At 36.1% G+C, this 27,218-nt stretch overlaps 1 protein-coding gene and 1 long non-coding RNA gene across 5 annotated transcripts in view; one reads left to right on the forward strand and one right to left on the reverse strand.

The window, feature by feature from the left end:
• LOC118277919 (regulator of G-protein signaling loco) overlaps window positions 1-27,218 on the reverse strand; it is a 109,440-nt gene that overhangs the window by 47,489 nt on the left and 34,733 nt on the right. The window lies entirely within an intron of this gene.
• LOC126911724 (uncharacterized) lies at window positions 14,729-14,895 on the forward strand. Its single transcript, XR_007706241.1, has 2 exons — window positions 14,729-14,794; window positions 14,830-14,895. It is a non-coding gene; the product is annotated as an uncharacterized LOC126911724 (long non-coding RNA).

Below are 27,218 nucleotides of genomic sequence, written 5' to 3' on the forward strand. Positions count from 1 at the left end.
CAAGCCACAACTACCTTTTAACAACAAAACATGTAAAAATAGAACCCAATTAGTCTTAAACCTAATATCCTAAATAAATATCTGTGGTTAATTAATAAACTGGAGATTTTCCTCAAACCTCCTTCTGAAACAAGATGGCGAATGATCTGTACCCTTAGTATGAGTTTGTTTTAGGTTTAAAGTAATCGAAACGAGAGCACGTTCGGCGCTCTGATTGGAAGGCTCAAATGAACCAACCAATCAGAGCGCCGAACGCGCTCTCATTTCGTTTTCGTTCAACGTAAAGCAAACTCGTACTAAGGGTACTGACATCTCTGAAACACAGTGGGATGTGTCAGAATGTCTACGTGACTCCTGACACTTAGGTGTTCTAAGACCACGCCTAAACGAAGCAAACGATCCATTGTCGCCTCTGACGTCACAGCGCCCGCGCCGATCAACTGAATCGGTAATTGGGTTAAGGGCGTACTATTGTCGATGCTAAAACTATGGTCCGGTGTATAATTTAAGTTATAAAAGGTATAGTTTTGACGCATGCGCGGTAGTTCAAAGAAATGGACAATAGATGTTTGATTGAGTACAATAACACAGAGTGACATGCAAAGTGCATGTATGTGCATGGAATCGATGACTAATAGTACATTATTCTTGTTTAGTATCTATTGGGGAAAACTGACACTTAGGTGGGATAGCTAAATAAAGAAAACATTTTAAAAAACATAAAATATTTACAGAACAGCTTAAACTAACACTTATACCGCCATCGGATACCAACAAGAAGAGCAATAAAATCAACCGATATTATTAAAACATGCAAATGATTACAACTTGTAACGTGCGCTTGCGCATCAAGGAGAGTGGGAACTTGATACAGCGGTAAAATGTAGTAGTTGTAGTAAGTAACAACGTTGGTGGCAATAGATATAGTTATAGTTTTTTTTATACTGGAATGCAATTTAAAACAAATGTAATGTTCACAGTGCAGTAATAATATGCATAATGTGAATAGTTTTCTATGCAAATATTATTACTGCATGCCTTTGTATGTATTGTAAGATGATATTAACTGAAAGCGTAATTTTATTCGTCAAAATGTCTAGAGGTGTTTGTAAAGATGCCTTGAATTTTTTCATACTTTAATAGGATGGTGTTTGGCTACCATCTCGCCTGGTGGTAAGCGCTGATGTGACCGACAATGGAGCAATGGAGCACACCTACCTACGAGCAACCAGTTTACTCGGGACTTGAAGACACCCAAGTTGTATTTTGTTGGAAACACAGACTTTGACAATTTCATATTAACTTTTGTTGCTCTCACCTGAATATAATAAAAGTTGTCATCGTATATATATGTAAGGACATTTCAGATAAATTGTAAATATTCGTGTCACACACCCATCTAAATTAAAACTATTTATAGAATAAAAACACATAATCGATTCATCGCAACTGGAGCAACAATGGGAATAAAAATTACATACTTACAGCAGAACTAACGACCTAATAGACTGGTCGATAATGGAGACAAATTGCCATGACGACACGCGATACAGACGTAAGACATCTTTACTAGAAATGTCAGAAAAAAGTGACATCCTACTTAATATTATAAATGCGAAAGTTTGTCTGTATGTTTGTTTGTTTGTCACTCCTTCAGGTCAAACGGCTGAAGGGATTGAGATGAACAGGGGAACAGGGGTATATTTTGCTCTTTTTTAAGAGCGGGAAAATCATCCGCATCGGTCGATGCGAGAGGGAGTGTCAGTCTCTTACTGACTTTTCCACCCTGTTCCTACTCCTGCCTGTCGAGCCGGAGCCCCGGCAAATACGGAGCTGCGAACTACCTAGCATATTATGGTCTGGAATAACACATATGCCACTTTTTATCCCATGGGAACGCGGACGAAGCCGTTGGCAGAAGCTAGTTGTATATGTATAAAGTGTCATTTAGTTGTCATGTGAGAAGTTGCTGGGTTAATGAGAGTGGAGGTTAGAGCCACGTGTGTAATGAAATACTTTGTTGATGTGTATTGTATTTTAATTGTTTACTGTGAGAGAAATTAATCTAGTGATTGTTTTCACTGGAAAATGGACGTTCCCCAGTTTGTAATGTAATATTGTTGATATTATGAAAAATTATTATATTAGTGATAGTCTATTATAGTTTGACAGATTACAGATAACAGATTTGCGATAATAAAGTTAATTAGTTTTTTTAAAGAAAAAATTGATTCATTAGGAACGGAAATGACATAGGTACGCATTTCAACGGGCCACTACCCGTCTTGTTCAAATAGAAAATTATTGTTATATTTTTGACAACTAATAATCTAATCCACAAGTAATCTAAGTGTAAGTAATCTAAATCAATGGGTTTAACCAGTAAATGATAGAGAAATCTCGTCAGTCTGGAAATAGGAAAGTTTTATATCAATTAAGAATTCAGGTTTAATAGATTACAATTATCTTCAGACGTTGGTGCCTATAATCTAGTACTTGTTCGTGTTCAAAGACAAGTTAATAATTAGAGTGCAATTAATGCAATGAGTAAACTGATATGTTCTTAGAGCTTATCTCTTTCAAGATATCATATTAATCAAACACGAACCATTATTCAGAAACTAGCTTCTGCCAGCGGCTTCGCATTCCTAGGGAATAAAAAGTATCCTATCACTCAAGTCAGCTCATACCTTGTCTGTATACCAAATTTCATCAAAATCCGTTCAATAGTTTCAGCGTGTTTGACGGATAAACATCCAATTATCCAAACAAACTAATTTTCTCATTAATAATATTGCTGTGATTATTGTACTCTGTACTCATAAATGTATGTACCACCAGGTTTTTTGATTCGTTAAAAATATTCTCATTAAAACAGACTACTGCAATTACTTAGCAAATTGAGCTTTTTAGTTACTGAAGCAAAAAAATAATAAATGTGGATAGTTAAAACAATCATCCTGAATGAGTCTCAAGTAATTGAGTAGAGAGCAAAAACTACAATTTTCCTATCAATTGCACGGTACATTGAGTTGTTTGTTACGACGTCAAAGAAAATGATTTATTTTGAGAAAATATCGTTCAATCGTTTTTTTTTTATACTGACGTTTATATAAAGAACTTGTCTCTATTTGTTCTCATAACAAATTAATTAATGACAATAGAGGTTTCTTTACTGGGTCTTGTGCAAATAATTGAAAATTATGTTTCAGATTTTCAAAAATAATTTGTGACAATATGTGGTTTTTGAAAGCGGATCTGAAATATGTATCTACATGTTTAGCAAGCATGCTAATACGTATAACCCCCACTTTCAGTGTGTCGAAACTAATGAACCACAAAATAAGCACTTAAACATTTAGCAAGTTGTATATGCTTATTTAAACTTAAGAAGAGATTATGTAACATCGTAAAATCCTGAGGTATGTTAAACTGGACATACCCATGGATTTACAATTCCAACAGATGATAGGAATTCCCATGGGTATACGTGACTCTTCTCATTTTTATTATTGTTGTTAGTTCAAATGGATGATCTTAGAATATCTGCGATTTAAGAAGGTAGTTAAAAACTTGCTAAACCTGGGTATGGGTAAGTACGACTACTCTGCCAAAAAAATAACTGCAGTGGGATAAAACGTATCACCGCGTTTAACCCGCTAGCCGCTATCAGCTAGTTGATGGACCAATTAAATATCGGCTAATCACAAAAAATAACTTTATTATTATTTTCACTTACTATTAAACCTATAATTGCCAACTACAATGAAATTGTGGCGTAGAAAAACTCCATTGAAATGATAGTAACGAGTTGACCAAATATCCAAACTAAAGAGGTTTATTGTCATCTATAAATCATGCGACACCGCGCCGTAATCGTGCGGCGATCATCAGCGCTGTTTACCGCAGAGACGTGCGTCATGACCGAGCGACGGACGATGAATGCTAAGTGGACGGCTTGAGGCATGCGCATAATGGCGGGTAGTTTAATTTTTCATTCAGGTTTGTTAGTAATTGATAGTCAAAGATACGAGAAAACTATACTAATTTCGTATACTTGAACAAAGAATTGCCTAAAAGTAAAAGGACGAATGATATTACGTTGATAAAGGTATTATATTAGATAATTGTATCAGGAAAGAATTGAAAGTTATATAGGGAGACAGGCGTGAGGTTATGTACATACATACATACATAACGTCACGCCTTTTTATCCCCGAAGGGGTAGGCAGAGGTGCACATTACGGCACGTAATGCCGCTATACAATGTACACCCACTTTTCACCATTTCTGTTATAAGTCCCATGTAATAGGGGGTGAGCCTATTGCCATATCCTGGACACAATTCCAGACTCCGTGCTACTACCGAGAAATTTTCGAAAATCCGAAAAAAGCCCAGTAATACTTTGCCCGACTCGGGAATCGAACCCGAGACCCCTTGTTCGGCAGTCGCACTTGCGACCACTCGACCAACGAGGCAGTCAGGTTATGTATGTATGTAATTGTAAGTTCTACGTACGAAAGAGGCCTTTGAAATTGTATTCTCTTGAGAATCAAACGATAGTTGACTCTTTAAATACCTACTTTAAATACTACATTTAACATACCTAGTATAACATAGATAAGTTTTTCTATTACAATTTATGAATTGATAGATACAACACACCTCGATACATTGATACTGTAATAAAGTGGGGTATAAAACTACAGTAGCGAATATTGAATGACAGCTAAGTTTTATTGCAACCGCATGTGGTCAGTGTACATGTAGCTTTACTATACATACTTTGAATGATTGTCTAGAGTTTTATACGAAACAATCAGAAACTACTTTGTTTTTTAGACGCAAGAGACATTATATTGCGATTGTTCCTATAATTTGTTTGTCTATAATAGGAGTATTTTATGTGAGTTCTATGGTAAAAAGATTACTTCATTTTAAAATAAGTAAGATACAATAAAATATCACATATTATTAGATCAATTGTTCCTCAGAAAGAGTGGGCGGAGATACACCAATGAAACGCCCATTTTATGAAAGTTTTTCTCCTAAATCTATTGTGAGGGTGAACTTCTAAAGCCACGACGAAATCAATACTGTACTTGATAATTTCAAAAACCAATTTAACTACTCAAATAAAAAAAAACAAGTGTCTTTAAGTCTTTATACACGTGTTTGGATCTTTTATCATTCAGTCTATTCATGTAAAGCCACACAATCAAAACCACTGAGGCTGAATGGTAAAAGGAAGGAAGATCGTTATGGTAAAAAAAAATAATTAAAGAGCTCTCAAATCTCTTTCAAACGACTTCCCACGTTTGAAAGAGACCAGTGAAATAGATATTGAGTTAACCCTTTAATTAAATAATATAATATAGAAGATGATTAAAAAAACATCCTTTAAATAAATAACAGAGCATCATTCTGGTTTTACCCTACCCAGTAGACAATAATAGAAAACAAACTTCATTATACTTTCAACTTGAAAAAGATTAGTGAAAAAAAATATTTATGCGTACTCGTACGTCTACACGCATTCTCGACTAAAGAGTCATGAATGGGTAAAAATGTATTAAGTTTTTTTCATGTAAACTGTGGCAAAAAGTACTCTGAATATACTGAATAGTATTTTCCTCGTGTTCTATAGATAAATCCGTTAATGATGATTTAGTTGTATTTCCCCATCATTAACTTTAAAATAACACAGAGTTTCGGTCACAAATGAAATAAACCATTAAAGGAAAATTAGTATTGGCACGTGTTTATAAATAGACAAGGCAAACAGTTCATTAGTAATTTTTTCTCTGCTGTTTGTCTGCCGACTCTTTTTTTCATGTACCTATAAGAACTTTAAGTATATAAATAAATAGTATAACTTGTATATACTAGCTAAAGTTCAATGACCTGATATATACTCCCTTTCTGATAATCACGTGAGGACCTTGAGTTTTATTTTATACAATACAATAAATACAATTAAATGAAATTACTATGTATTTGGTGCGTTACTAGTGAAGCTACATCTAAAGGAAGGAGATACATGGGAACACCACAGAAAGTATCGTTAAAGTGGGTGACCATGGGGAAGCGCTGATCGCTTACCATTAGGTGACTCGACTGCTCGATTGTCCCCTTTTCCATAAAAACAAAATAAAAATAAAAAGAAACTGAAGAGCATGTATGACAGTGTAAACGATATGCCAAAATAGTACTTGAATGGTGGTTTCATTGCGTATCTAATGCCATATAATAATTATTCTGGTACAGCAAGCTACTCCTTAAAATCTTCATTCAAAATAACATTTTGGTAGTGAACTTCTTCTATCTTTTAAAGAAATACATTACAAAAATATGTACTTTCTTGTATACACCCAGGTACAATAAACAGTCTATACATATCAGTTGACTGTACCTGGCCACACCCACAGAGTGCATTCATCGAATCGTGAGCATGAGCAATGTTTGCGTTGCGAAGTACTAAACACTGCGCCTGACAATAAACGACTGAGCAAACAAACACTTACGTGCACAACACTGAAGTGTAACATTAAACAACTATTTCATGATATATCCTTGTAAGGAACTTGTTTCTATGAGTTTAAAAGTTTGAAGTATGATATACAGTACAGTACCTAATAGATATCCACAAGACTTGCACGATCTGCGCGGTGGCTGAATAACCGCCTTCAGCGCAGCGTGTAGCGAGTTCGATTCCCGTACGGAACAATTCTTTGTGTGATCCACAAATTGATCTATTCCCTGTGCTTACCCCTATTGGAGCCAGACGTGAGGTTAGGTATGTAATAGTATGAGAAAGACTTATTAATTTTTATGTTAAAGTGTAAAAGGGAAGAACTATTTACAGACAAATATTGTGAACAACAAAGTAAATATTTTGTACAACATAACTGCGCATGCGACGCGGGGGCGTGTCTCTGTTATTGTTTTGTTATTTACTTATGTATTACTTATTAAAACTAAGTATAAATAAAAATAAATAAGTTAGAAATAGACATGAGTAACGAAAGTAAAGCCTTTAAGTTCCAAATAACTCATTTTCAGCTATACTTAATACACAAGTGAATACTGAAGTAGAGAATTCCGAATTCTCAAACGATTTTTCTATTTTAAACTGCAATTAATGAATGTTAAAGTCCAATTTACTCTGGCCGCAATGTCGCAGTGTGTATTTTTGGCGACCATCCGTAGAAACGTGGGAAGAAGTAAATGGGACAATGACCTGATGATGGGGTGTTGACGATATTACAACATTATTGAGACGCATACTATAAGTTAGATTTAGACATAAACATAGATATTATTATCTAGCAATACGTATACGTCAGTGGCGTAGCGTGTCTTGTCGGGGAAAATTTGTTGGGAGGGAAATCATCCAATAACTTCTCCCGCCTTGGGCGAGGTGAGAGGGAGTGTCACACTCTTAATGATTAAAAACCACCCCGTTCCTACCGCCACTAGGTAGTACGCAGCTTCAGGTCAGGCATCAGCTACACTGAGCCCCATCTGTGGTTTGATTAATGGTATAATTGATACGGCAGAGCAAGCTACACTCCTGGTATACGTAATTGTTAAGAGGCGTGCGTTGCTGCGTGTATGGCTAACGACTGATATTAATAACATAACCGATCTTAATTCAAAGATTTATGTTTTTGACATAAATTTAAGGTATTTCTTCCAAATTTTAAGATCGATCCAGAGATGTTGGATTAAAATCTATTGTTAATTCTAGTCGTAAGACTTACATGGGTGATTGTTTGACAAAGCGACATTGACACGCTTGGCAGACGTATTACTTATTGTTGATTGTATTACTTATAAAATAATGGTTAACGACACCGCTACTTATTTGCAACCTTATCTATAACTAAATTAGGACACAAAATTCCTTTCTTTCCAGGTGTTCAAATTTTATCTGCCATTGTCATAGTCAACATAATATCTATTATTAATATGTAATTAGTGATATCACAGTTGTACGAGATAATTTTAGACACTCTAGCTATGTAACGTACTATTTATAGCCCGCACTCAAGTTTATCTAGTGTTTGTACTATTTATAGAACAAAGTTTCACACGCCCAGGTGTCCACACCGTGACCATATGGACTAATTAAATACAATTACTAGAATATAGCCTTCTATAACAGGTCAAGTAAAAAAAACATATATCCGTCTCTATCATTTAGTACTAAATAAAAAGAGAGGTAAGTATATCATGTCACACGCACATAGGTCAAATGTAACAGCACTATAGTCTGATCTCTCTTTCTTTTCCCATATGTTGGAGAGAGATAGTGATAATATATATACAGGGCGTTAGAATTGTACAGTGATAATACAGGGGTGGTCACCTGCCGTGACAAGGGTCGCAGGTGCAACGACACCTGTGTCGGTATAAACGAACTTTTTGGAAAGTTATTTGAATTTTTAGAATATATTATTGTAGTATAATATCCCAGTCTTCTTTAGGTTAGATAGATAATAAACAAAAGACGTGTTGTTATAAAACATGATCTTAGTAGATTCAGGAAACTAATGTTGAAGGTTATATATTTCTTTAGGCTTGAAGAGTATTTTAATAGACACAGAATGGTGAGAATATTTAGTTATAATATGTTTTATTGAAGATAAAGTCACAATTTATGCAACAATTAATTTTATTTCCAATGTGACAAGTTAAAGAAACTTTTTCAGTACAATGTTTGTGTTGGCAAATAACAATATTAACAATTCGGCGATATCTCTGGTTTGTATCTCAGTATTATTCCACAGTTGTCTGATACTAGCGAGTTTTTGTGCTATAGCATAGAAAATAATACACCCGGCTATTTACAAATACTATAATATTTGAGCAAAAACTCCTCTAGCAACAGTTTCTTAGAAAAATATTGACAACAAGTGATCATGTGTGGCGTCAATGTGTCAATGAAATGATGACGACGATTTTAAGTAGTGAAGCAAAAGGGGTTTGAGTAACTTTGTATGGACTTGTGGCGTCATTTTTTTTTTCAGCGGCCACCTATAATTTTTATGTTACTTTGTTCTGCTGTGTTCATTACACATATATGTTCAATTATTTTTATCCTAAGTTATATCAAAGCTGAGATATTTGAGTTTGAAGAATTTAAAAATGTAGTCTTGTGGCGTCATTTTTTTTTCAGCCACTTATAATTTTCATGTTACTTTGTTCTGCTGTGTTCATTATACATATATGTTCAATTATTTTTATCCTAAGTTATATCAAAGCTGAGATATTTGAGTTTGAAGAATTTAAAAATGTAGTCTCTATAAATACTTCAATTACCGTCCTGTGTGAAAAAATCTTAGTTATTGTATATTATTAGAAGATTGATATTAGTTATTGGCTTTACTGTTTCTCGACCTCTCGTCTATCAATGTGACGTTAGTATTGGGCCCTAGGAAATAATAAAAACACAGTATTATACCTTATTGCATTTATTACATGATTTTTAAAAACACATTTACATATTAACTTTCTTAGTCCATTTCGTTCTCAATGTCATGTCGAATAATGGTATCTAAAAATTGTGCCGGCGGAGTCAGATTATTTTGATATCTGCCCCATCCCATGTACCATATAATGGACATTATATGCGAACAGCAGCCTAAGGTCCGTTTTCCGATTATACATGAGCAATAGTGGCCCAATATTGCATCTAGTCCTTGTGCATCTTGCCCTTCCAGTGTTTCTACCAGAAAGTCGACCCATGAAATGTGTGACGAAAAAAAATAAAATTATGTAATATTTTAAATAGATTCATAGGTAGTCATACAGACCTTTGCCAAACAGGGGATGTACTATGCTAACTAGACACATAACGCTCTGTAATGTCTAGGTACGCATTTTTCGGGGGGTTTGAACCCCCTACCCCCCTGGCTACGCCTATGGTCGTTATAATTATCCACAAGTCCACGAGAGATTAGAAGCGCGCCACACCATCGGCCCATAGATAAAGAGTGCAATAACATTTAATAACTTCATCGATTTCAATGACCAATATAAAACCAAATATCTCAGTTCCGATATGGTTTAGAGAAATATGACCATAATAGCTTTTGATCGCTGTATTCTGTTCTTTCATAATATTTAAGTTCCATTACTGGCCGCTCAACTTCAAAACGACGCCAACTTTACCCAAACCCCTTTGCTTCATGATTTTAGCTAAATATACAGTGGCTTCTACTAATTACATTGTTACTACCATGGGGGATGAGGGTCAGACTATCGTAGATAGAGCACAATCGCTAATAGTATCTTTAAATAACTTTATAATACTTTTGAAATGTGAATCGAAGAATCTGTATTTTATAAGTAGAGCTTTTTTTTCCTATTAGAAAAACGTCAGCCCCATTATAGGATTCAAAATTAGTACATTCTACAATAAAGTACTATTATATCCATTTACAGGTTTAGCTAGCCTAGCTTAAATATGTAAGAAATCCACCCTTATACCTATTAAAATAAAGTTTCAGTTTTCTTGTCGCTTAAATCTTGAGGCTACGTTTACAATGGAACGTGTAGAGTACATAAAGTCTACATTAAGTTCCATGATCGATGACAGGTGGCTGATAACGGAGATAGATAGCAATTATAAAAATATTCCACGGTAATAACTTGGTGGCAACTTGTTGGTTGGTAACTAGATATTGAAGCAAGGAAGTTTTTTAAGGGAGCAAATCATCCAATGACTTTGTCCCGCCCTGGGCGAGGCGAAAGGGAGTGTCAGACTCTTACTGATTAAAACCAACCCTTGCTACTCCTGCTTTTCCCCGATAAACCCACTAGATAGTCCGCAGTTTCGGATCAAGCAAGGAGCTTACAAAATAGTATACAGCAGGACCCATAGAGAACGCAGGATGGTGATGATTACAACTTGACATTGACAGTTCGATAATTTGGCGCGCTTTTGCCGCCATCATTAATTTGAGTCGTCCATATTTAATGCTTTATTAAATTAAATCGTTTAAAAGAATAGAAATCGTTGAATGAAAACAGCGTGTAAGTAGCACAGTTTATTTTCTGAGGAGGGAAATTTTATCCTTGTCTTCTACCGCCTTGGGTGAGGCGAGAGGGAGTCTTAGACTTACTAACTAAAAACCACCCTGTTTCTTCTCCTGCGTAACCCCGGTAACCTGTTACGTTGTCCGCAGCTCCGGATGTGAGTGTTTAGGTCTTAGTGTTTAGGACAGAAGGAAAACTTCAATCTTCCTTACACTTTTCCTATGACCCCGGATCTCAAAAAACTCTTGCGCAGATTCATTTAACTATACAATAAACAAACATTTTAACATTGGAAGTAGTAAATCATATCGACAGAAACCAAAGTCGTGGGATATCCGGCGTTACGAGTGTACGGAGCGATTGATTGGCGAATAAAAAGATCGTTAGTGCTTCATTTAAAAATAGCACTTCTATTCTAGATTTTAATGAGCTAATGAACGTTTAAAATTAGATCGGTCTGCGTGACTATAAAAACGTTTTAATGTGACAAAAAACATACATACATAACCTCACGCCTGTCTCCCATGGGGTAGGCAGAGACAATGGAACGCCAATTGCTACGATTTTTACACACCTCTTTCGCTTCATCAACAGTCATCAGTCTTTGACAAAAAACAAGATGTGTTAAATTATATGAGGTAGGTATGTACAATAAATACATACGTCATCTTTAATGTATATTATAACTGGCAAACCCGGCGAACTCCGTTTCGCCACCAATGATTTTCCTTATTTTCCTGCTTTTCTCTTGATTTTTTCCTATATGCTATAAACCTCGCGGAGCCCGAGACCTTTCCAACGAATGCAAAACCGTGGAAATTAGTTCGTGCGTTCTGGATTTATAGCGTCAGGAAGGAAAACCCGACTTATTTTTATATTATAAAAATAATGCTTAACTGACTTCTACTGGTTTATTGCTCGTCTCATCCGATGTTATTTCAGATATAACAATATAACGATTCGGCTGTATGTGAACTCTTTGTTGCCAGTTCAATTATATTCCCACAATAACAAGAGCATCCTCGAAACGAGTGAGTCAGTGTTTTGGCAAACTGCACACAAAACAGTCATATTTTATGATGGCAACTCTTAACATCCAACCGGAGAAATTCCAGCATTGTTTGTTTGTTCCACAAAATTGTACTTGTACTGAGTTTTCAGAACAACCGCCCAACGAAGTGCAGTTGTTTGCATTATTTTATCAAATATTGCCATTCCACGCGTAATGTTACCGTTATTTCGTACTACACTCGTAACATTCCCATAAAATCGATTCCATATTTAAAATAACGTTATTAAAACACTATCCCGAACACCTGGCAGCCCTAAAAGCAATAAAGCAGGCCATTCACGTGGCGTTTAGTCGTGACCATGGCATTAATATGAACTCGTAATATTTGTCATGTCGGTACCGCGACAACTGACAACGTTCATCGTACTCGAACGAGGTCGGAACGCATCGAGGTTTAACCATCCTGTTAATTATTAAACTGAATATTATTTTGGGTTTCTGAGTCAATGATTGGGTGGGTGGTGAATGTTAGAGGTGGCCGGCCGACATTGACGTGAGCACAAGTGTTGAAGAATGTCGGGGCTACCGTTGTCGCACTAACCGTGTGCGTAATCATATGTATCAACGTATGTGTGTGAACTAGAGTATTACATACGGGTCATGGAAGTATGTAACTGATCTTTGAGGTCGCTGCTATAGCAATTATGCTAAAATGAGCTCATTGCTGTTATGTCAAGATTATAGTGAAAATTGCTATTAATAATTTTAGTCGAAGGTTAAAAATTATAGAAAACACATTGGTTGTTAAAATAAACAAATTCTCTTTCATATGAAATTGTGATTTAATGTAATTCAAAGAACTATTGCAACGTTATTAGTGAGTCCATATTCCATATTTAGAAATACAATTTTAGAACACTAAAACTAAGTTCTATACAAATGAATAAAATACGTGTGTTACTATACAATTGTGGATTACCGGGTAATCCAGGAGTGTTTGTTAATCCTTACGATACCGAGAAGTCAAAACAAATAAGTACTTTTAGTAAAGCTTGACTCATGCGCAAGCGCATACGATGCGTAAGCATTGTTAGCGTACACGTCACAACCGAAGACGTGTCTGAATGGAACTAATTATCTATTCTGAACTACGAACACAAACCCTATAAGGTTCCAAAACTAGACTGTTTAGCTAGACTTTGACGTCATACGAAATTACATCTTATACATAAACCTTTAGAGTATAATTTTGCGCTGACCATAAATTAAGGGGTCTCCCTATAAGTAACAATGATACATTCAATAATATGACTAATGCTAATAAGCATAAGACACATGGAATTCTTAGCATTTGCATGGAATTCGAGGAATATGACTGGGAATGGAATTGTTTGGCTAAAAATACTACATGACTATTGATTCACTGGTACATTGTGACATAGGATCTGGCCTCATTACGCAGTAACCGAATTAAGATTACACACTGAGATGGCGGTCTAAGCTTAGTCAGATTTGAAGCTTCGTTAAAATTGGAAGATGATATCTATTATTTAAAAATAAGTCGGATTTTCCTTCCTGACCTTATAACTCCAGAACGTACGGACCGATTTCCATGGTTTTGCATTCGTTGGAAAGGTATTGGGCTCCGTAAGATATATGTATAGTAAAGAGAAACGCAGGAAATCAGGGTAAATCATTGGTGGTGAAACGGAGTTCGCCGGGTTTGCTAGTTTATTCATAAAGAGTAAATAAACAGACGTCAAAATCATACAGTCCTATGACCTAATAGTATAAGCGCTGGCAACGTTTTTGAGAGAGCATTTCAAGAAGGCCAGTTTTTAGATATATTATGTCTCTCAGTCTCCCAGACATCATACGGGCTATCTGGCACCTGGTAGTCGTTGCGTTCATCAGTGCGCATCGCATTTGTACAGGTAAAATTTCAATTTTTCAAACCATTTTAAGAAGTTATTTTTTATTATTATTATTTTTATTGAACTTATAGTAACATGAATCTCTTATTGCCAGGCATTTTTCATGTTGTTTAAGGTCTGCCAGGCGCCAATTTTGAATTAAAAAAAAATTTTTTTTCAAATCATTTTAGTATGGCTGTAATTTTAGTATGATGTTATTTAAGTAAGAAAAGACCCAAAATTAATTTGCCTAGCAGTTATTCGGTTGTTAACCTTCAGCTAGACCGATCTAAAACTGAAAAATGATGTAGTATCACTTCGCTTGGTCTAGAAATATTTGTCGAACGAATTACAGAGAAAGGGATTAAACAACCGGCCAAGTGCGAGTCGGACTCGCCCATGAAGGGTTCCGTAGGAGCAAGTAGACGACTAAATAAAAAAGTTATAAAATAACTTGGTTTTACATAGTGTTTTTATGAACGACAAAGTTATATTTGTGGTTTTGGAAAATGTTTTATTTCTTAAAAACTAATAATGGTATCTCGTTCAAACCAATTTTAGTTGAAACATTTTATTGAAATGTATAGCATATATTTTTTTTAATTTTCTAACTCTCTTATTTTAAAAGTTAGAGTGACACTCATTTTTCCACTTTGGAAGCGTCTAACTTTCAAACGATTGATTTTGACGAAAAATGGTTTTAGGAATTTTAATGTCTTTTTTAAAGACCTATCCATAGACACCCATCACGGATATGTTATATGCCACTCCATACATGGAACTGATTTAAAAAAAAATTTTTTTCAGCTAACATATCCGTGATGGGTGTCTATGGATAGGTCTTTAAAAAAGACATTAAGGTTCCTAAAGCCATTTTTCGTCAAAATCAATCGTTTGAAAGTTAGACGCTTCCAAAGTGGAAAAATGAGTTTACCTCCTCTAACTTTTAAAATAAGAAGTGAGGAAATTAAAAAAAATATATGCTATACATTTCAATAAAATGTTTCAACTAAAATTGGTTTGAACGAGATACCATTATTAGTTTTTAAGAAATAAAACATTTTCCAAAACCACAAATATAACTTTGTCGTTCATAAAAACACTATGTAAAACCAAGTTATTTTATAACTTTTTTATTTAGTCGTCTACTTGCTCCTCCCTTCATGGGCGAGTCCGACTCGCACTTGGCCGGTTGTTTAATCCCTTTCTCTGTAATTCGTTCGACAAATATTTCTAGACCAAGCGAAATGATACTACATCATTTTTCAGTTTTAGATCGGTCTGGCTGAAGGTTAACAACCGAATAACTGCTTGGCAAATTAATTTTGGGTCTTTTCTTACTTAAATAACATCATACTAAAATTTCAGCCATACTAAAATGATTTGAAAAAAAATTTTTTTTAATTCAAAATTGGCGCCTGGCAGACCTTAAACAACATGAAAAATGCCTGGCAATAAGAGATTCATGTCACTATAAGTTCAATAAAAATAATAATAATAAAAAATAAATAATAGTAGTTCCATCAGAATGGAATTTGGAGTAGATAAATGTGCTGTCATGCATGTGAAGCGAGGAGGGATTGTGGAATCTGAGGGTCTAGAACTCTCAGATTTCACAAAACTAAGAGCGCTCTCCGCAAATGATACTTACAAGTACCTGGGTATGTCAGAGGGATTAGGCATTAATGGGCCGGACATGAAACAATCGTTACGGGAACGCTTCTTTGGCCGCCTGAATAAAGTACTGAAAAGTTCATTATCAGGCGGAAACAAGGTGCGAGCCTATAACGGTTGGGTCATGCCGGTTCTGATGTATTCTTTTGGTATACTCAAGTGGACTCAGACTGAACTTGACACCCTGGATAGGCGAGTCCGAACACTGCTGACTGCAAATCGTATGCATCACCCTCGTTCATCGATCATGAGGTTGTATATCCCGCGGAAGTGTGGGGGTCGAGGCTTATTAAATGCTAAGACCCTTCATAACCGTGAGGTGTGCAACCTCAGGGAATATTTCCTGAAAGTAAACGAGGGTATGCATCGAGAAGTAGCAGCAATGGACAATGGATTCACTCCACTATCTTTAGCAAAAGAGAACTGGCGTAAACCTGTGGTACTGAGCGTCAATGACCGCAAGGAGGTATGGCATAGCAAGGAGCTCCACGGACGCTTCTTCCGGGCCCTTCATGGACCCAGTGTAGATTTTCTGGCATCCGTATCTTGGCTACGATTCAGTAATCTCTTTGGAGAAACTGAAGGATTTGTCTTTGCAATTATGGACGAAGTTATCCTTACGAATAACTACCGGAAATATATTATTAAGGATGGGACCGTTGACATATGTCGGGCATGTCATAGTCCTGGTGAATCCATAAGACATATAATTTCTGGTTGTGGTCGTTTGGCTAATGGTGAATATTTGCATAGACATAATCAGGTGGCCAAGATTATCCACCAGCAACTTGCTTTGCACTACCAACTTGTTGAGTTTGAGGTTCCATACTACAAGTATGCGCCCGATCCAGTTCTCGAAAACGGCCATATCACGTTGTACTGGGATCGATCTATCATCACTGACAGGACTATTGTAGCCAATAAACCTGATATAGTGGTGATAGACCGACAAGCGCGCCGCACGATGATAATCGATATCACCATCCCTCATGACGAGAACCTCGTGAAAGCTGAAAAAGATAAACAAATAAAATATCTTGACTTGGCTCACGAGGTTGTCGACATGTGGAATGTGGATTCGGCTATCGTTGTGCCGATAGTCGTGTCGGCCAACGGATTAATACCCAACAGCCTCGACAACCACCTTAGGAGGCTGGGGTTAGGCGGATGGATCAAGGGCCTGATGCAGAAGGCAGTACTCCTCGAAACGGCACGTATTGTGAGGAGGTTTCTGTCTTTGGAGCCCTAACCACCGGTAGCTTGGACCATGCTCCCGCTACTGGTCGGCTCCTATTTTTATATTTTTAAATGTTATTTTGTTTTTTATTTTTATAAGTAATGTTTAAAAATATAATTTTAGAGTGTTATAAATAAATATATAAAAAATAACTTCTTGAAATGGTTTGAAAAATTGAAATTTTACCTGTACAAATGCGATGCGCACTGATGAACGCAACGACTACCAGGTGCCAGATAGCCCGTATGATGTCTGGGAGACTGAGAGACATAATATATCTAAAAACTGGCCTTCTTGAAATGCTTGTTTTTTCGACGTTGCTAGCTCTCGTACCATAATAAACTACTTCCCTTCGACCTAAAATCAAACTCTAAAATCTAGAATCCAGTGCAGCTAATGCGTGATGATCATCCTCCAATCAGCTGATCTGGCACCAATTCAATCCGTGTCAGTGCGCAGTGATACGATTGATTCCAGATTGACTGCAAGTTTAGACTTGTCGATTGATAAATCGATTTGCAAAATATACAGATATAATGATTTCAGCACCCTTAATGCAGATGTGATGCAGTGGAAAATCCTGAGGCAAAATTGGCGCAGAAATGAGGTCTTATTAACTTATTAAAGGCTTAAAGAACTCTAAAGTTATTGAGTTTGCGAAATCCCATCTTTCTTTTCACTATAATCATGAAAAACATTTTCTTTTAACTTGTAGTAAAGTAAAAGTCTGAAGAGGCTTCCAATCATTAGAGGATTTTCGGAAGAACGTTTCTTTAAAGGATATTTAACTTTCTTTTTCATTTACAGCAACACTCCTGCTTACCCCTCAATCAAACATAAACAATACATTTATGGATGATACCTATACAACTTTTTCTCATACATATTATATTACGTTAAAACTAATTACGTAACGATTACAGAGTTGAGCCTCAAAGAGGCCTAGATAATTCAGTGATTATGTCACTAAGCACTAGAACTGCTATCGCTGAGTAAGCATTCTGGATAAGGCGAGCGATACAAAAGGAAATTCGCTTGCATAGTCAGCTGCATTCATGACGAATAGATAAAGTTACAATCTATAGAATATCGTTTACTTATGTAGACCACCTGCCTGTCCGTATCAGTCGAATCGTGTATGCCTAATTCACAACGAAGTATTTTTTTTTATACAAAATCTTGCCAACAATCTATTATGAAACGTTATTTATAATGATTCACCAGCTCTTCATAATTTATTCTCTCTCATAAATTAGTCAGTCCACTGAAACCGAAAGCATTCAGATGTAGAAAGTAAATAAAAACAAACCGTTTTCTTGTTCGGCGGCTTGCGCGCGCGCAAAGACATGTAGGCGCGATCCATAGCCGCAACAGCACCATTGGTCCCGCACAACATCACTATTATGATTTATGTATAACACACGTTTAATTCACTGCACTGTCAATTATACGTTAAAACAAACGCATGCGCATGAGTGTAGAGCGGCGCGGGCGCGTCAACGGGGACTGCGCGCACGCCGGTCGCCACCCCGCCCCCTCTACCCCGCTACTATTTTCGGAGCCCTATGGCCTGTGGTTTCCCCTTCAACACAGTGCATTCACAAACAGTAGTGCAACTTGACGCGGAAGTAACTTGTAACATTTCAATGGACATTAAGAAGTAATTAAAAGCAGGATGTATGTAAAGAAAATATATTATGATAGCTTAGCTTAATAGTATATCTGTACGAATAATGTGATAAAAGATCAAAGCGGCGTGTGCGCATCAGAATGACAGTGACCGATTAGAACAGTAAAGTGTAGTACAATAACTAGCAGACAACAAACAAGTTTGCGCCTGTTTTATGTCTGTTCGTTTATTACTGCCGTGTTGTTGTATACAGATAACAACATTTGTACAATTAACCATATTAAGGAGTAAATTTCAGAATATATTACAGTAATCAATTTACTTTGGTACTTAGCTCAAATACTTTAAATAACAACATTATTCATAAAAGTACTCGGAAAACGTGTTTTGTTATGTTTATTTATTGGTTCTAAAGATTTTTGTTTATTATGTTTATTTTTTTTTTGTGTGAATTTCCCAAAAATCCCAGTATGTGAGTGCTCTTTATTTCATTTCAAACAAATGACTTATCTTTGTTCCACTGGGAAATCACAAACCACACAAAACATTTGTCCTTTTCGTTACTCTATTAAGGATAATTGTAGCGAAAAGAGTCGATAAGTTCGAAATTTTTACGTGAGGTTCTAAAATGTCTTAATGGATATTTTATGTCAGATGCCCAATAACCTGCTTTATTTTCTTAATTAAAACACGAAAAGCTTAAGGACGGAGGGACATATCAAGTCACAATCGCAAAAAAATTGGTTCTACTGCCAACACACTATACTATGCCTATAATAATCTGACACTATACGTATATATGGACAAATCGCATGTCCAACAAATACGGTATGTGCTAATCCCAAGTTAACATGTCGAGTAGGTGCTTCAACATTACCTATTTGAATACTACATTATTATAATAGTTTAAGGTGTCTGAATTACATCATCAGATAAAAATATCTTTATGTATTTATTTTGCTATATTTAGCATGAGATTCGAAGTAAGTTTCGAGAACAAAGCCAGACAATATAGAAATAGATGTGTGTAGAAATTAGTGATCGTGGAAACCTAACCAGCTTTTAAACTTGATATCCAAGTCCATTTAAAATCCTATTTAAAATAATACATTCCAAAATTATAGGTAGTACAAATTTCAAAAAACAATCAAAAACACTCTTAATGTAAAAATATAAGCTCGATGTTGACCTACTGTTAGCAATGTACTTTACTACATTTCCGGGCTATTCAGATAGTTCAGTTCCCCTCCTTTTTGTTATCGTACAAGTGGGGATATTTCTGCCTATACTCCTATAGAATACAATAAATTACCATTGTTAAATACAAAGAAAAATACGACCAAGCATAGGACATGTGCAAAATTTCAAGATTGTGGTTAAACAAGCTCTAGGTTTTGCAATGAAGTATTTTGAAATGATCACATCCAAGCAAAATAAATGCCCTAAACACTAATAAACACTAAAGAGTGATTCATTTGATATCTACATCATCTCGACGGCCAGACCACCAGCGCATTAATAAAGGATACCTACAAAAACGAAAAAATAACTAACATTAGACATTCACAAAATGTTCGGTCAAGACATAATTAAAATGATATCCCAAATATAATATAATACCTTAGGTATAGACATCACGTTATGCTAAACCCTAAATAAAAAAGGTAATTTAAAAAACTAAAAACCCGACTGCGTTTCTTTATAATATGAAAATGAAAAAACCCTAAAACAAGAAAGTTATCGTAAAATTGAAGCAGTCGGGACCCATTCTAAATATGAAGACTTAATGAGGGCAGGAATGGGTCCCGACTGCTTCAATTTTACGATAACTTTCTTGTTTTAGGGTTTTTTCATTTTAAACTGTATGGTTGAAAAATAATATCAAATTCGTATAGCTTGATTTGCTAGCATGCTATAGATTCCCTATACAAAACACGTTACGAGTACCGTCGCAGCTGACTAGCTGACAGACGACAGTTCGAAATTCAACCAATTCCAATTACGCCATATGTCGCCCCCTCCCCATAACTGCGCCGGCGCATACTACGTGCGCGCGCCGTACGTGCCATGACGTATATGGTGTGCCATGCACTTTCACGGTATACCATCAACCGTAGAGTGCATTAGACTTATGGTTACGTGTCAGTTTGTTGCATTTCATAGTATTTAACATTATTTAATCTAGGAAATATGCACCTCTGCCTACCCCTTTGGGGATAATAGGCGTGACGTTGCGAAAAGACATCAACATTATATTATATTATTGTACACTTGACGATCCCATGTTCCCCGACTCCTGATTACTGACTCCATCCAAAGGTTGTCTGTAAGAAATCGCATTCTGCGACAAGACCGCCCATTGTACACATTTTGTTTTTCATAATTGTTCTTTTTGTTTGTTACGGTGTACAATAAGGTGTATAAATAAATCATCAGCCCGTTTTCGAATACAATATACGTAGATGAAGAACCTAACATCGAAACGGTTTTTAAATGAAAAAAACTTGGGAGTCGCTATTATCAAAAGAACATGCAATCAAGACCTGTCAGGCGGTAAAATAACGTTATAAATGATATGTATTTTTGCAAATAGGTTACAAGATAACACTTTTACACGTCAATCTCTAAAATAACTAGATGAGGCCGGCGCATCTTCTATCGAAAATTAATGCCGAAACAAACTCAGAGGTCTCTTTTAAAGTCCAGACGAATCAAATAAAAAATTAATTGCAAACTAATAACCAGAACTGTATTAATTTGGGCAACAGCAAAACATTGTCATTTCATTGAACAATGGTAAGGAAAGAAGGAAATAAACAAATTAAAAGAACACCGACCATTGACCGTTTCAAACTCGTAAATTGTTTTAAAGAAATGGCATGCCACAGCTGTGTGAACTCTTGCGCAACTCGACGGACCAATGAAACGGGTCACTGGGTTGCTCATTGACGGGTAACGTTCGATTGCTGTTTAAACTAACCAATTGGAATGCTCATCAATTCAGGAGGTCAATATTGGAATCTGGAATTGTTTTATTTTGATGAATGCTAATAGGTTTACATCAACAAATTGAAATGTGATCACTAAATCAATTAACTTTTTGTAATGTTTACTTGTTCTTAATGGCATTTTTCATTATTGGCAATTAAGACGACCTTAATTGGAAACATTTCTATTTTGGCACTATCATCTTCTCCAACTTGTGTGGTCCACGGATAAGATAAAAGGAAGCATATAACAATAATTCCTCGTGTTACGTAAGAAACTAGGAATAGACTTTAATGTCATTTGTATTTATAGACAGTGATAGCAAATTTCAGTCAGTGGAACACATTCTGTTATCATATGTCCGGTCTTAATGACAAATTGCGTATAAGACAAGGTTTCAATTCAGAAATAACTCTGATATCATGAACATTTTAGTTAATTTAAAATGCCTCACTTAATCAGTGCTAAAGACTGATTCAGTTTTCATTAATTGGTAGTGAATATTTATTTATTTCTTTTTCAATGTTCCTAGCAAACGAAGAAAGTTTCAAATCGCAAAGATGATAACTAGAAGTAACCTAATCGTTCTCATTAAGGTAGTCTGGAGAGGAAATTTAATGTTTCGTTCAGGATGTAATAAACATGAACTGTAATAGAAAGGAAGTAGAAAGCTGATCTGCATCAGCTACATGAAGAGTTTCCCTACACCAACAGTTTCTGGAAGTGGGCTACATATTTGCGTGGCTAACAATTTCACCAGTGGCAGCCGACCAATTAGGGCACGCTAATAAACTTTAATCGCACACAATTAGTGAACGCTCTTTAAACTAGGGATACTACTACTGATTCTCACACGCAAGTCGATTATGAGATTGGAACTTTGCTTTTTATTATATTTTATACTAGCTACTTCCGCGCGGTTTCACCCGCTCTGTTTGGCTTCTATTGGTCATAGCGTGATGTTTTGTAGCCTTCATCGATAATGCACTATTCAACAGGGAAAAAGAATTATTCAAACTGAACCAGTAGTTCTGGAGATTAGCGCGTTCAAACAAACAAACTCTTCAGCTTAATAATATTAGTATAGATGATACAAACTAGGATATCAAGACTAATATTTTGACTGATTGTGTCTAGAGAGAGTTTGATACTATTAAGACGACAAAGTAAACCTATGCTTCAGTAACTATTTGCTCCGGTAACACATAAAGTTAGAGCAAAACGTAAAACCACTATGGGCCTGTTTCACAATGTCTGAATAGCCGCTATGTCCCAGATAAATTTGAATTAAGAACGCAATTTGTATGAACTATCTGTCATATAGTTAATCGGGTACTTATATGGGAGTGGTAAAAAAGGCGCTAAATTAAAAAACTCTCTGTTGATTGCAATTATTAAAAAGCAATAAAAGTTTATCAATAATTATTCGAAAATCAAACTCAGCTCAATATTTTTTTTTTACTTGCTTCTCCAATTAGTCTCACTTAATTCTCACTTCACACACAACTTAAGTCAAATCGAGAACAAATCCAATAGTAGGGGTAAAACCGGCTAGCCCGACAGTCATGTTAACATCCATAGCATCCCGGACGGCTGCCATCTTTGCAACTAACAACTAACCTTATTGATACGTTCATACGTATTTATACGTTTTTATTTAACAGGTCTTCCATTGATAGGTGTTTTTATTAAAAGGCATTCTTCTAAGAAAGAAAGGCAATTATGACTTTGATTGGTCCTCAATGAATTCTATGAATGGATTGTTTGAGGAAAAATTGTATTGTATGAATCACTTTAGAAATTATAGAACTATGTGAGTTACATTTACATGGCGATGACTCTACGGAAGACATACACAACTGTCCAATATATCCTATAAAGTTGAGATAGTTGATATGGAATAATCTTAACACAAAAACGAGTTCTAAAATACCGTTTGGACACATTAAAATCCATTAATTACCACCGGTTAGTGATCTAATTAACTTCCTCTCCAGTCAATAGCAACTCAAACAGTATAAAACTTGGCCACATCTAGACATCATCGTGACAGAACACGATTACAAGTACGTATATCTCTAATCTTACTGAACATAACAAAAAACCAACAATGGTGGAGCAACAGGAAGCAATCACAGTACGAAACGATGTTCAAAAAAAATTCAATCAAGTTAGTGAGGCAGCGTTAAAAAGTCAAACAATATCTGCGGCCGGATGCCGACGATTGGACGGGCCGTGACTAAATCCTTAAATTACCGTATTGATTGGGACAATTGATAATGACCGTGAGTTAAACGGTGAACTACTGGTATCAGATTCCAGACTACTACTAACCAAACAAATATGTATAAGAGTCCTGTACTCTTAGTACGAGCTTGTTTTACGTAGAACGAAAACGAAACGAAAGCGCGTTCGGTGCTCTGATTGGCCGGCGCGAATGAACCAACCAATCAGAGCACCGAACGTGCTCTCGTTTCGTTTTCGTTGAACGTAAAACAAATTCGTACTAAGGCCTCTTAAAACTTTTTATTGAATAAGAAAGATATCTCTTCAACAAGAAGCAAACTTATAACTAAAATTTCCTTGGAGCCCTGTAAAGCGTGACCACTAATAACAGACCAATAAGGAAATTGAAACGACACCGCAACTCGACAGCCATAGCGCGACAAATTGATGGAAGAAGAAAACACATTTAAGTAGCAAGTTTTCTACTTTAACTTTATAAGCTGTAATCATTTCTCGGTTGGAATAACTTAATGGAAGACTTAAGTTTCCCGACATTATGTATAAAATGAAGTCTAAACACTCCCTTAAAAGTACTAAGGAGGTTATTGACACAGCTCCGAGCTCGCTTAGAATTCTGACTGAATGCTCTAAAGACCGTATGGCCGACGTGTTTTCTTATAAATCTTGCGATTTATCTTCCAGCGGCGAGGGATAACACGAGGGGCTATAAAAACAAATAAGGCAATCGATAAAGTTCACTGCAGTCGCAGTTGGTACCGCGCCGGCGTCCAGTTATTTACCAACACCCACGCGTGCTCATATCTGCGTGAAGCCTAATATGTATCGTCTGAACTTTCCCACGGCGCGGTTAACGACCCGGGATTAAAGGGGATCGCATCAACGACACCAATTGTTTCGACACTACACTTATTAACAGGGAGCGTGGATGGACACGCTACATGCCAACTGCATTCCGAATCATAAGTCAAGCTTGCTAAAGAAATAAACTTTGCGATTTTACACGAAGAAGACGTATTCTGCCGATGGGAAAACTAATTTACAAGACAGTTAAAATGTTCTCCGTATATAAAATGTACAGTATATGACTTTACCAAGCGACGTCTAGTGAAGGTAGTGATCAGTCATGTCCGTGTGAAGCCTAATAGTGTACGAAGTCAGGGCGTTCCCACGTTGGGTTGTCGACCCCGGCGTCAAGAGGATCGCGTCAATGAAGCCGGTAGTGGCAGAGATCTTAATTGTTTTGGTAGACACTCAGCTACGAAACCATTTACAGTAGAAGATTAGAAGTCTCCCAATCTAAAAGCAATAGTAGAAGGCAGATTCTATGTACAATGAGAAATGCTAGATACATTTTATATCGCAACGTTAGGTCGTCTGGAGAATGTAAGAAATATAGCAACTTACTACCTTAAATCTCCACACAAACACAATGTGTTATAATTAGCGAGTTCCAAATGAACTGTCCAATAAACTTTGGAAAGGTTAACAGCACAGAAGACACTAAAGATCGACATAAAAGCAAATGCACTTGCCTTGTTTATAGAACGTACTATCCAACGACTTGCATTAATCAAAGTGTGTAAACGAAGCACCAGAGGATGTTTTGACAAGACATGATTAAAGCTATTTCTCGTTAGAATTACTGAGACACCGGATGGCGGCAATTTGTGTGCGTCTATCAAAATTCTAATGGGGACACGACAACATCTTCACTGCAGTGTATTTAGATAAGTACACAAGACTACGGTAACTAAGTCAGAAGTAAGTAAAAGCATAAGTCACACGCTATATACTGATAGAAGTATTTTTTGATAAATCTATTAGTAATAATATCAAATAAAAAAATACTTATGAAAGGCAAAGGCAAATTTCACTCCAAACGAAAATACTACTGAATGTTTAAGCAAGCAGCGCAGCTACTAACGAGTTACACAAATAGACCAAATGGAAGTCTTAAACATTCCCTAAGAACAATTCAAAGACGTCTTTGTCTTAGCAAGGTGTCAAGTTTACATTTGCACTTTAAAACATTAAGTTTTTAAAACAATAAAAAAGCAGTGGAAACTAAAAGAAAAGCAAATACAAAAGTTAGTTCTGATAGATTGTTTCGAATGAAAATTATTGAAAAGAGTTGGATTCACGAAAGGCATAATTTAGTAAATTCTTGCGACAGTGTCGATCAATTAATGCATTCTACGTCCAATAATAGACATCGGGAATCGAAAGGTAATAATGCAACACATACACAAGAGAGAGAAGACATTCCTTCACGACAATTAGTGGAAATAGGATTTCTCCATTCGATAATAAACAGTATGGAAAACATACAGAATAAAGTTAAAATCTCAGACTAACGATTTGATGTTTACGATAAAATTATGCATTCAAATTGAGCAAATTTCACGGGCCGTTTCACACGGACATAATTCAATGGTTATTTATGCAGACTCATTGTCGTTTCGTTTTCAAAATCCAACAGCTTGATATAATGAGTCTGTAGTATTATTCTCAAAAGTGAACACTAATTAGTGGATAGAAGAATATAATGAAAGAGAGCTGTAGGAACTTACCTACAACTTAGTTTATCAATAGCGATATCCTCATTAGTGGAGTCTGATTCATGCCCCAATATGGGATTAACAATGAATTTACCTAGTGGGTGTGTACTATACAATTCACATCAAGTCTTTCCTTGTACACCCAATTTTTCTACCACACATGCGGAAATCGCGTAAAAATTGAGACAGAATACCAACAATGAGTTCAACAAATCCAGTTTATAATGGTCCCGCTTTGTATGATCTTTCCGCACATTCGGCGACGGCGACGGTCAGTATATACTGGTTTCGCATATGTTTAGCCGTACATACAAAAGAAAACACAAGTCGATACTTCACGTAAACACTAAAATACCGGCTACATTTTATCATCGATAAAGCAAGGTTCAATAAACACCGGGCCAAAAGTTTCGAGTATACAACCAGTACTGGATTCCTTTACCATATAGGAGGGCAGCTCGACAAACTGCAAATGTCAGCTCAAATTAACACGGTATGAAGTGAACAAGTACTTCGCACGGTGCATTCTGTTTGATGTCGTTATGCGCTAACAAGCTGGGCGGTCCCGGGGAAACAGTTATAAAACCTGAAACGCTGTGAATGTATCGCTCTTGAAGGATATTGATGTTTGTTTGTTTTTATTTAATTTGTTATTTTAAAGCAAAGAACTGCAATAATAATTAGGAATAGGAACTAACCACCGTACTCAGAGTCATTTAATGGTTACTTAATGCAGTCCTTGGCAATTGTTTTCGGAACAAAATCGTTACTAAGGAATAGTTTAAGTAATCATTACACGTCTTTGAGTGCGGTAGTCCTTCTTTTTTTATTATCCTTACTTATCTATCTTATGACAGCAAGCCCAATCGGTACCAAGTCCTGCTTGTATGACTATCCTCAGCCACGCTTGCATAA

The sequence above is a fragment of the Spodoptera frugiperda genome, chromosome 18 (genome assembly GCF_023101765.2).
Source record: "Spodoptera frugiperda isolate SF20-4 chromosome 18, AGI-APGP_CSIRO_Sfru_2.0, whole genome shotgun sequence".
NCBI lineage: Eukaryota > Metazoa > Arthropoda > Insecta > Lepidoptera > Noctuidae > Spodoptera > Spodoptera frugiperda.